Source organism: Miscanthus floridulus, chromosome 8 (assembly GCF_019320115.1).
Source record: "Miscanthus floridulus cultivar M001 chromosome 8, ASM1932011v1, whole genome shotgun sequence".
Taxonomy (NCBI): Eukaryota; Viridiplantae; Streptophyta; class Magnoliopsida; order Poales; family Poaceae; genus Miscanthus; species Miscanthus floridulus.
Window position 1 is genome coordinate 204,499,163 of NC_089587.1, and position 11,928 is coordinate 204,511,090.

Here is an 11,928-nt window from a genome sequence, read left to right on the forward strand (position 1 = left end):
CTAGAGGGGTGTGAGTCTGCAAAGACTCCGCAACCACCGGCGGCTATCCTAGAGTGTCCACCATAGCGCACTCCTAGGATGGACGGTGGCTAGGTGCCACATCACCGATGCTGGAGCCGTCGCTCTCAACCTTGTCATCTAGGAGTTCATGGAAAGTGGTGGGAGCATAGCTCGCCATTCCCACAAATTCGGATGTGAGAGGGGGCAACACCAGCGTCCTTTGGAGCCCCCGAGCGTACACATCCATGGGGGATGCGAGGCCATAGGGAAACCTATCGTACTGTGTTTGTGGTGTGGACAATACGGTCCCACCGGATAATCAGCGGGAGATAGTAAATAGAGAGTAAATAACAGTATGCACATTACTCACAGCAGGGTTTGAGTAGAGAGTTTGCTTGGAATAAAGCGCAGGCACCTCGTCGTTGAAGTTGTCGTGCGTCCTGAAGCCAATGGAGGGCGCCCCTACGATGGGTGCCGGAACAAGCACCTCCTCACGGAGGTGTAGTATGCTGAGCCGGTCGGCGATGAAGTCTAGGCTTCAGAAGAGGAAGGCCTGGGATGGCTTGAAGATGGACGGAACCCACATCCCCATAGGTGGGAGTGCGGGAAACTCCAATGAGCCAAAGTGAGTCGTATCGCTTGAGCCCACCATGGTGAAGATGGCGAAAAAGTGGGCCATCCGATGACTAAAAAGTGTGAAGTACAACGTCTTCCCCACGGACGGCACCAACTGTCGGTGCAGAAAGTGAGCAACACGTAAATATTTATAGTTTTGCTGTATGTTGTGATCAGAGGTGGCCTAGCACTCAATGACATAGGGTTTATATTGGTTCAGGCAATGTGCCCTACATCCAGTTTGAGTCGGTCGGTGACTTTATTCCTAAACCTAGGTGCTCGAAGTTTGTTGTGGGGTTACAAATGGAAGAGAGAAAGATGGGGGTACAAGAGGTCCGGTCGGACTCTGGTCTAAAGGGCCAAGAGTGACGGGAGCTCCGCTATGTGCTAAGTGTTTGAGCGTGTGCTCAAAGTTTGAACCTAGTGGTTCTCCTGTTGTGTGTGTTGTTCGAGTTCTTGTGTACTGATCCCTCCTTCTGTTGGGAGAGAGCGCATCCCCTTTTATAGGTGAAGGGGGTGGCCTTACAAGTGAGAGAGAGAGAGAGAGAGAGTACGCATGCTACAAAGTCTTGTTGCCCATGTCATCGGGTACAAGGTGATGGTAGGCGCCCATAACACTATTAAATGTCAGATGCATGTGGGAGGTTCTGTTGTCTTCTTTCGATATGGCAGACGTCGGTGCCGGTCATACTGTTGATGCCTAGAGGCTTGTAGGGGGTTTTACCATGTTCATCTAGTATGGTAAATGTCGGCGCCCACAACACTGTGGATGCCCAAAGGCATGTGGGAGGAGCCTTACCATGTTTGTCTGGTATGGAAGTAGATGGCGCCCACAACACTGTAGGGAAAATGTCGGCGCCTACAACACTACTTCACAGGGTACTGTCCGGCAGGTGTACAAGGTACGGTCCTTGGTATTGCGGTTGACTTGAGTGCCCTGCCTTATTTTCTCCGTTTGATTCCTGGTCCTTACCGAGCGAGCATCCCCGATTGGTTGGTCCCAGCTGGCTCTGCTTGTGCCAGTCAGAGAGGAGCTGTAAGTAGGGGTTCGACGCATTCCCGATTGGAGAAGCGGGTCGAAGTAAGAAGTGGGGTTTGGCTAGTCCTTTCGATCAAAGAGGTCGTCCAGAGGCGGGCCAGAGTCAGAAGCGAGGCCTTCTAGTTGGAGAGGCGGGCTAGAGTCAGAAGCAGGCGCCGTACCTCCTTGGCTAGGCCTTCTGGTCAGAGACTAGGTCACCCTTCTGGCTTGTCTTTTAGGTATTTGGGCCAGCCCATGAGTTACGCGTCATTCGCAACGTCGTCTGCTGGGCCGAGCCTTTGTTGGGAAGCCAGTCCATGAGGGACCTGGGTTTATGAACCTATCACCAGTTCTACCGACTAAGACGCTAAGTTACCTATTACTACCACTAAATAGGTATGAAGCATTGCACGTATTATCTTAGCAACTAACGGCGTCCCTATTCTTATTATCGATTTAATATATATACTACAATAAGGAATACTTAGCTACCATATTTCTCAATATAGTCCATGGCTACAAAAATTAAAGTGAGTGCCCAATACTGTTATGAGTCTACTATAAATTTTTTAGAGCTAGCACTTCTACCATTTCATCACGAAAATTCATTCTCTAAATAATCATAATAAGAACAAGCATATTACAACAAATAAAGTAACCCTAAAGATACCACAGAGCTATATAAACTAAATACACTAAAAGCTAAACCATGAATTTAGGAACCTAACAAAATTTACTTCACAATTTTTGGACACTTACATAATTTTATATTAGTTATCAAAGATCAGTTCACAATTTAAATTAGAAAAGCATTAACTAATTCCATAGAAAAGAAAAGGGCGAAACCGCCCAACGTGGCCCACCGCGGCACGGCCCACGCATGCGCCACACGCGCACACGTGACCCACCGGCGTGGCCCACGTGGGCACGGCCCAATCGCGCAGCAATGGCCCATGACGGGGAGGCCGCGCGTTTTGGCGTATTTGCGAAAACGTCCCTACGCTAATACCGAATCGATCCATAGTGCACAACACTATTCCTACAGTCTAGACTTAAGCAATCCAGCCCTCGAAACCATCTATCTTTACCACGGCTAGGTCCTTGGGCACCCGCGCATGCACCGGCGCGACGGCGGCAGCACTGGGCGGTGATGCCGGCCAACCTAGCCCCTCCCTGCCCCCGATAGCGAGCCGATGCTCACCTAGATGCAAACGCGAAGCGGTGGGCGGTGAAGCGATGAACGGAGACGTGGTCCAGAGCTCCCTCCATGACGACGAACACCCTACGGCGACGGCGGCCATGCTCCCATGAGCCAAGGAACAAATGAAGCAAACAAACCAAAGGATGGGCACAAGCAACTCACCCCAAAGCTACCTATGGTGATGGCTTGATCGGGGATGGACCAGGTGAGTCTGGCCATGCACACACGGCAAGCTCCGCGACGGGCTGCGGTGGCGCAACCATGTCAGCGACGCCTAGAAGGCAGTAGCAGTGTAAGTGGGGTGGGCACATCGAGAAGGACTACGAGGTGAGGCTAGGGGTGCAACCAATTGAGCTCGGGAGGACCAGGTGGGTAATGCCCACGACAACGGCGGCTAAGCCTTTAATGGCGCAACAACGGACGTCCGGCTCCAAATTGAAGCTTGCTAAGGCACGATTGGACACGGTGCGGGGTTGGTTGGCTAGCAGGCTTGAAGACGAAGTTGGAAGCGCACCAAATTGAAGAGACATGACCTATCCATGCCGGATTGAAGGCATGGCCTGGCGGGCACAGGCAACAGAGGAGGGAGACGAAAGAGGGGATGGGTCCAGCTGCTTGTCCAGGCTTTGGCGGGATGCAAAGACAGCACATGCATAAGCACTGTGAGCCAACGCAACCAGGAGAGGGGGTATACCCACGTGCGGGCGGTGGCAGCGCAGCAGCGCGAATGTGGCACCATTAATGGAGAACAACAAGCGGGTAACCTCGGCAAGGCCATGTGCATGAAGTTGAGATGGCAACGAAGTAGAGGCGCAGGCGGACACGATGACAGCGTGTAGTGGCGCGATAGTGCTAGCGCGGCATAGCAGGGTGACAGGATAGCGGTGGCACAACGGCTTAGGCGAATGCAATGCAACGCAAAGCAGCGACAGTGACCCCACGAGGGCAGGCAGCCAGGGCATCGAGCCCGCCGAGCGCAGTAGTGCGCGGTGCGGGAGTGTGCGTGCTCTGCTCGTGGAACACGTGCCTGGGCGCGGCAACGACGATGCGGAGCCTGTGTGGCAGTGTGCATGCATTGGGTGAGCCGGCGCTACGACGCCGAGTGCCGAGTGCCGAGGCACGATGACCGCACCCAGTCGCTGAAACCGGCTAGAAACGTGCCATGCACGCTTTTTAAAGCGTCCTAAAAAATCCAAATCGTTGATTCAAACGCCAAACCACCTATGCAATTCTCAAAGAGGGCATATTAGGCTACTAAAACAAGCCCTAATACCCCATCACTCCTTAACCCTATTACTCTATAAAAAGTGCCAAACTTCACCTTGTCAAACCATTTTCCGACTTAAGAAAATTGACTAAGTCTTAATCGGATTCGCGTCAAATTCGATCTCCAAGCTATTAGGTATGTTAGCTAGTGAATTCATTACTCAACCGCAGGTATTTCACCGTCATCTACAACGTTCATACTTCTAACTTTACTAAAGTTTCGTATATACATTCTATAGTGTTTTTGTTCAATAAAAATTCATGAACACCCGTACTTGATAATTTCATACGTCACGAACAACCTTTCGTTAAGCATTCCCATTGGTCATTTTAAGTCATGTAAATTTATTTACACACTATATTACATATATTAACACATAAATATGATGCTCATGCAATGTTTTAGTAAACGATTACAGTGTAACACTGAGGGTGTTACAGATTGTCTAGAGAGGGAGGAGATATCGAAAGAACCCTAAACATTTTCTTCTGTTTTAGATGTAGTACACCATCGCCAACCACCCGCCCCAGCCACCACCCCGCCGTGGCACGGTAGGGTGTGGACGGAGCTTCGGCAAACGCTGACGCGGCCGCCGAAGCTCCATCCACACCCTACCGCGCCTGTGGTGACCGCCATCTGACACATACCCCCACCCCCATAGCACCATCCACCAGCCCAAAACCACCCCAAATCACAAACAACCTGAGCTCAGAGAACACATCAAGAAGAAAATAGAAACGATTCAAGATTACCTCAGAGGACAGATCAAAGAAGCTAATCCATACGTAGATCGTTGGTTGTCCAGCTCCATGAATAGCAAACCAATTGCTGCTACGAGATCAGGAGTTCAAGGAAAGGGGAAAGTGAGTTGAAGGACAGGGGAAAGTGAAATAAAAAGAACCGGGTGGGGAAAGTGCATGACTTCATACATGATGGGCATGATTGGTTGCTCCGAGCTCGGTCATCCGGGATGAAGGCCCCATCTAGGCTCTTCCTAGCCCAGCTGACACCATTCATCCTCATGTGTTTGGTTGCACTTGAGGCTTGCGTACTGGATGACTTCTTTCTCATTTGGTTGCCAGCATGGAGCGTTAAGTGGTATGAAGTTGTGCCCCTAGTTCTGTTTGGTTTGCCGCACAGCAACAGGTCTGGGCACCAAGGTATGGTTTTGGTGAGGTTACCACACTTCTCAGGAAAACAAGTAAGACAAAGGATTTGTTTGCCTCAGTTCATTGTGCCTTTTCAACGACAATGACCTTGGAGCATCTAATGACAAATTTGAACCATGCAACAGTCCTGGCATAAAATACTTAACAACATTAGGGTCATAGTACCTCACAAGGTCATTGTCATTACAAGTTTGCACGGCACATTTTGAGCATCACAGGCAGTTGTAGCAACGAGCAAGAACGAACCACAGGAGCACCAGCAAGAAAAAAACTGCACCACAACCACAACAAATAACACCGGTGTGTTCCTGACCACCTTTGGTGGAGGCTTGACAAAAACTTTGTCATCTTCACAACCCATGAACTCCAAGTATGATGCTTCTGCCTTTTCTTTGGTAGGGAAGCTCTTGTACCTGTTGTTTTTAAAACCAGTTACCTAGGCAATGCATCTAGCCCAGGTTGCATATACCCCATGAACCTTGTCGCGGTACACAACATACCAAGCCATGTGCCCCTTAAAAACACATAAAAGCAAGTATAAGATGTTGATAAGATGAGGGTTAGTTCAATCGATTTGCCTTAGATTTAATTTGCATTTTCATTTGACCTTGAACTTGGAGATTAAGAAACATAGACAGCAACAAACCTCAAACAGATAGTAGAAAACCAAGATCATGACAAGCATGAAACCATGAGAGATATCCAGCCCAGCCATCATATCATCACAACCACCTAGCTGTTGCTTGGGCATGGATGTCTCTCATGGTTTGATGACAGCCATGAGAAGCATAAGTAGAAGATAGAAGAAACAATGCTCCAGTACCTCACAAGTCCAAGGTCATCAGTGTGCATAATCCATTACTCAAACTAGCACTATTATCTTCATAGGCATGAAAAAGATCTCACCATTATATCAGCCTCAGTCAAAAAAATGGTTGACATCATAGGCACAAAAAAATGCAGGCCTCAGCTAACTACAAACTAACTTATGATCAATTCATTCCTTAGCTCTCCTACCGTATATAACACCTTCTGAAAGAACCTACTAATTGTCTCTGCGGACCTCCTGAAGGTGAGGTCAACCACCCTAAACCTCTTATTGTGACCAACAACATGCAAGAACATGGCTACTTGTTCTTCAACAGATGCATGTATGCTGTCAGTGACAAGCTCTCTACTATGGAAAAGGTCACAAAGTTGGAAAAAAGGGGCCCTCTTCATTCTAAGAAGGTTGACACGGTGCACATCATTAGATTCATAGATGTATCTAAGGTTATTCATCCTCTATTTATCCCTCTCAGCCATGGGACCATAGGTGACTGAACGGGAATCTTCAACTCTCCTCCTAAACCACATGAAAAACCAAGCAGCCACTGCAACAACCACAGCAGCGGCAACCCTACGCCTAGCTTCAAAGGTCATGTCTACCAACAAGATGGAGGGCAACATTAGAAAGGGAGCATGCAACATGTGTGTGTACTGCTTAGCAAGCAAAAAATCAGACAAAATGAACTATGAAAGACGCGGCTGCCACACCAAAGGGTGCTCCTCCAGCGTATACTATTACACAATCAACATCACTGACCTCTAGGCACTTTGCTCTGTGTGTACAGCAAAATAGACATCAGCATGTATAAGATCTACACAAAACATGAGGTATACACCAAATACGAAGCATCATGTATAGATCTGAGCTAGGAACAGGTAAATCAGGTATAGCATCGCACAGATCTAAGGATGTCAAACCAAGAACCCTAATTTCTTGGCATTGCGAGCAAAATCCATAGACAAAACAACAAAATTGACACTAAAGAAGGAGGGGAAGAACGTAGGTGGCATATACCGTCGAAGCGCCGGAGGACCGAGAGAAATTCGCCTGTGGTGGTCGCCTCGGTAGGGCTACCAAGGCCGAGGGGGAGCTAGAGGGGAGTTCGCACCAAAGCTATGGCGAAGGGAGACACGAAGAATGAGGGTGGTAACCCTAGCCGTGACCCACGCGCACGCTTTATCGCTAGGACGGCCTCATCTCCTGCGCTCTCCGAAAAGGTTCCCGCCAAGCACCGCGTGAGCCTGCACCGAGAGGGAAGTGGGGATCGAGAAGACGACGCCGTCCGGGATGGAGGAGGGCATCTGCACAAGAGGAAGCAGGAGAAAAGTGCGAGTAGGACAACCAAACATGAGTGAAATGCACAAAGGGTGCGGAATAGGCCATATGACGGTCCGATTCGGGCAACCAATCGCGCCAGATGAAGACGACATCTATTCCTCCATACAGCACAGAAATTATACAAACCCTTCAAGCAAAAAAAAATCCCCTGTGGCCACAAACGGGGAGGCTTTTCCCCGAGAGGACCATCCTCTACGCTAGGTACGCTGGCCCCTCTCTTGCCTTCCGCTGCTGGCCTGCTGCGACTGCGCCTTCACCGTCCGCGCCCCTGCTGTCCCGCGCCCCCGCCGCTGGCTTGCTGCGACAGACGACAGCGCCGCCGTTGCCGAGGAGTAGGAGAGGACAGACGAGGGGCTTGCGAGGTTGGGGGCGAGGACCTCGGCTCGGGTTCGCAACGATTCGCAAGTGCCCGGGTTTGCGGGTTGACGACGGCGGTTGGAGCGGTGATTCAGGCATTTGGCATCGCGATTCGTGAGGTATATCTGAATCCCTGGTGATTTCTCTCTGGTCTGCGGGATTCACTCTCACTAGCGACTGATGCGGGTGCGGTAGGGTTGCACGGCATCTGTTCGTGTGTAAAATTCCGTAACCTAGATCCTGATTCAGTCGCGGAGGCATGGGCGGGGTGTGCCATTCGGTTCGGGTTGTGTGGCAGGTTCACACGTAAAATTTCTTGGCCGACCCGCACACCTGGTGGCGGTGATTTGCCGAGAGCACCAATTGTGGAGGTTTCTAGGCGTGGATTTCTTAGCTGTTGTTCCACGTGATTTGTTCAGTTCGTCACAACGGCGCCCCCAAAGCCCTCTGTCCAGACTTAGTTTGTTCTCAATTAAGTGGAGCAGGTGGCAAAGCAGGATGATGACCCTAAGCTGATCTGCTCCACCAAGTTTGATCGCATTGCCTACATGTATTTATAGTTTGATTACCTTATTTGGGTCTAATTCTTATTGCATCATGTGAATATGATTGTTTAATGATAAAGCTTTGTTCTGTGCTTCTGGTGTTTCAAATTATGATCCAACCTGCTCGGCATCTTGTGCTCGTGCGTTATGATTAATAAAATGAACGAATACATTTGTTGCCAAACTTAGTAGCCTTTGCCTTTGGTGTTGGGAGCCTGCTGTTAGAAATGTTGTTAGGGGACTTGGCAACCCAGTCCTGATTGGCTGATGTTGGAGGACCACGTTGGCGTTGTGCGGAAGCGGTGCGGAGCGCGCACGCAGCGAACGCGACGCGGGCGGCGCGGTGCTTTGGGGCGAACGCCGCACGGCGGGGCTGACGCGGCGGTGGCACACGCGGCGGGGGACCTCGACCGCGCGGGAGTGACCGAGTCCATCAAGATTTGTAAGCATATCTCACCATGGAAGAATGATGAAGCCTGCACATTAATTTCGTTCTTTCAATGGCTATGGATTGATATCTAGACATTCATTTATAGCCTTACCCGAATCAGACAGAAAATTGGGTTCATTGTTGAATTGGTTTGAGACATGATTGCTGTCTCGTCAGGCCAAATCCTATGCTGTTGATATTTAAGTCCATCTATGCAAAGCTGTGAAGCCTTGTGGACAATGCCAAGCTTTGAATGCTAATGGACTGATGGCAAGTGTCTATGCCTCCCTTTAACTTCGATTTGATAGCAAGTGGCAATGCCCAGCTCTAAATGCTAATGGACTGATAGTAAGTGGCATTTTTTCACCTGAGATTTTCCTTTCAGTATGCAAGAGTGTTAATATCACTGGTTTTACATAAAAAAAGTCATGGGAAATCATGGTAATCTGTAATGTGGTTATGTTAATCATTGTATTTGCAGGTTGCTGGCTGCCAAAATAATTAAAAAAAAGATGTGGCAAATCAGAAAGCAGAGCGCACTGCTTTAGGCGGAAAAAAAAAACAGGTATGAGCGCTTCCTCAACTGTGATGGAATTGATGTCAACATTTTTGCTCAAAATCAAGATGCAAATGCTAACCTTATTTGTTCCTTTGCAGTTATTTTACCTCTATCTATCAGAAGATAAAAACCATGAGAGGCTCTGATGCTGTTCGAATAGGTATGTATAATGTGTAACAATAGATATAGAAATTCTGCATGTTTGATGTGCATATGTTACAGCCTTTCAGGATGAATTTATTAATTCCCAAGCACTGATGTCTGCAGTTAACTTATATACTATATGCGGTGGCTATATTTCTCATTTTTTGCATATACTAGCATTGCAAATAAGTTAGGCAAAGTATTGAGTATTAGCTAGCTGCAACTGTATGCTTGCCGCAAATGGATTGTAGCTTGAATGTATAGATCATTTCTCTTGGCTGATATCAGAGCACAAAATAATAGAATAATAAGATGATTATATTAATTGCAGCTAACAGTTCTTGTTTTCGTGCCTGAATCTTAAACTTCAGTTTGGAATCTGTAATTTGGTGAATTGTTCCATTTAGCTATAATACTTCTTGTATGGTTCTGAACTATGTCCATTTGCCTGCAGCTCCAAGAACCATACAAAAGACAGGTCACAACAAATAAACTTGGTCTTTGTCTCCATCGACGGAATCAACAGAAGATATCTGAGCTAGCTGGGAGACTATGTTAAAGGCTGAAATAGTTGCTGGGAATTATCATAAGTCGTCAAATGTTTAGTGTAGTTTTGACGTGTTCTTGGGACATATGCATTTGTATGTCTGTGACGTGATTCCCTGTTATTCTACTCTGAAATCATCCATCATGCCACAAGAACTAATGGTTCCTGATGTCAGGAAAGCTGTCCTAATTGTTCAATTGCAACCTCGCAATTGTGTTCTTTTACACGAGAAAAAATGGTGCTGCACTCAGCTTCCTACCACTTTGATTGTTTTCAGGGAAAAAATATAGTCATCTGGTTATTTTCATATGTATCTCTGAAATGCAGGCGTGGTGTTAGCACGAGCACTATAGTAGTTTTATAAGGAAGTGCTTGTTTTGTTTAAGTAGTATTAGAATGGTGCCTTTATTACCATTGTCACAGTTTATATTTGGAATATAAGTTCTGCAAATGCCTAATGTTCTTTAAAAAAACACCGGAAGAAATCACCTACGACTACTGAGGCCGGCTCGTCCTTCAGCGGATCAGATAGCGAAGTCGTCGTCCGGCGGATCAGATAGATATGACAGCGTAGTCGTCTGGTGGATCAGATAGCTAAGGCCCTGTTGAATTCTCGATACACATAGAGATGTTGACATCATGCGTCTGTACGTGACAGTGTGGCTGTGTACCTTCCATTCAGCGAGGGTTCCGCTGATCCCCGGTACACTAGACCCCCGACGATGGAGGGCATCCTGCCGTCTGTCGGAAGCCCGCGGTTGACGACGACGGAGACGGTGGCGACGCTGGACGACCTTCGTCCACCCAGCTGCTTTGTGATCAGATACACCCTTTCGGACCGTTGCTGCACGTGGACGCGTCAATGTCCAATTAACCTCAGCGCACAAGAGGTGAGATGGCCTGTCAGAATCGAAGTTGCACGCGCTCGGATTGTGCAGTGACTAAAGGGCCTCGAGGACTTACCTGCACGTCGGACGAGACGAAGCCCGTGATCTTAGGGTCAGACGAGAAGGAGTCCGTAACCAAGGGGTCGGGCGAGACGGAACCCGTGGCCTCGAGGTCGGGCGAGACGGAACCCGCGGCCTTGGGTCGGGCAAGACCTTTTAATACGTCTTGCTCAATCCAAGGAAGTCAGCATGGGTGTTAACTTCCTTGCTTTAGGTATCTCTAATATCGATACCCGACAGTAGCCCCCAAGCCTACGGAGGAGTAGAATACTTCTTTGGAGGCTTTTCCGAATATGATGACTTTGAGGGCATTGGCCTTCTTTTTGTAGCCCGAGGCGTGTCCTGGTAGGATGGCGGTTCCCTTTTGTCGTGATCGGTCTTCCTGGGGCATGTAACCGTAGAATTCGGGAGGTCGGAAAGATTTTTCTTGATGCCGGTCCCTAGGATCCAATCGGTCCGCCGTCATACTGCGACCGCGCGTTCGGTCTCCTTGCGAGTCCAACTTTCCTCGAGCCCCCACGCGTAGCAGGGGTCCGGTCGGGGGTCGGCTCGTCTTTGTGATCGTCATCCCTCAAGCATTTTTTTGATAAAACGGAGGGGCTGAGCCGTGCCACGTTTTTCCTCGATGGACAAAACATGGTGCTCGGTGAGGTCTTAACGGGCTAGTCCGAGTGGGGCCCCGGCTTCCCATTTGTGGGGGTCTGGCATGGGTCAACTGGTGACCGACTATAGACTCTTGGTGGCCAGTCCATATAGTTCTTGGGTCCGTTTGGCCGGTTCCAAGAGCTCGTTGCCTTTCCTCAAGGAAAAACCATGGACTGAGAACCGACCAAGACTCGAACGTGGGCTGGGATACCCGCGGCGCTCGTGTGCCTGGGTACTGACCACTAGTGGGCTCATCCCTTTCCACCCCTCGCTCTAAGGGTGCCCCGAAGCGACTGTGAACCCATCAGTGGGCCAGC

The 11,928-nt window shown here is 48.9% G+C and overlaps 1 long non-coding RNA gene across 3 annotated transcripts; it reads left to right on the forward strand.

The window, feature by feature from the left end:
- Positions 1-7,598: 7,598 nt before the first annotated feature.
- LOC136474657 (uncharacterized) lies at positions 7,599-10,309 on the forward strand. Of its 3 annotated transcripts, none has more exons than XR_010762988.1 (5): positions 7,599-8,781; positions 8,876-9,117; positions 9,251-9,334; positions 9,427-9,488; positions 9,927-10,309. It is a non-coding gene; the product is annotated as an uncharacterized lncRNA (long non-coding RNA). The 3 variants fall into 3 exon arrangements; XR_010762987.1 differs by having other exon boundaries at positions 8,947-9,117; positions 9,927-10,308; XR_010762986.1 differs by having other exon boundaries at positions 7,599-9,117; positions 9,927-10,308.
- The last annotated feature ends 1,619 nt before the right edge of the window (positions 10,310-11,928 follow it).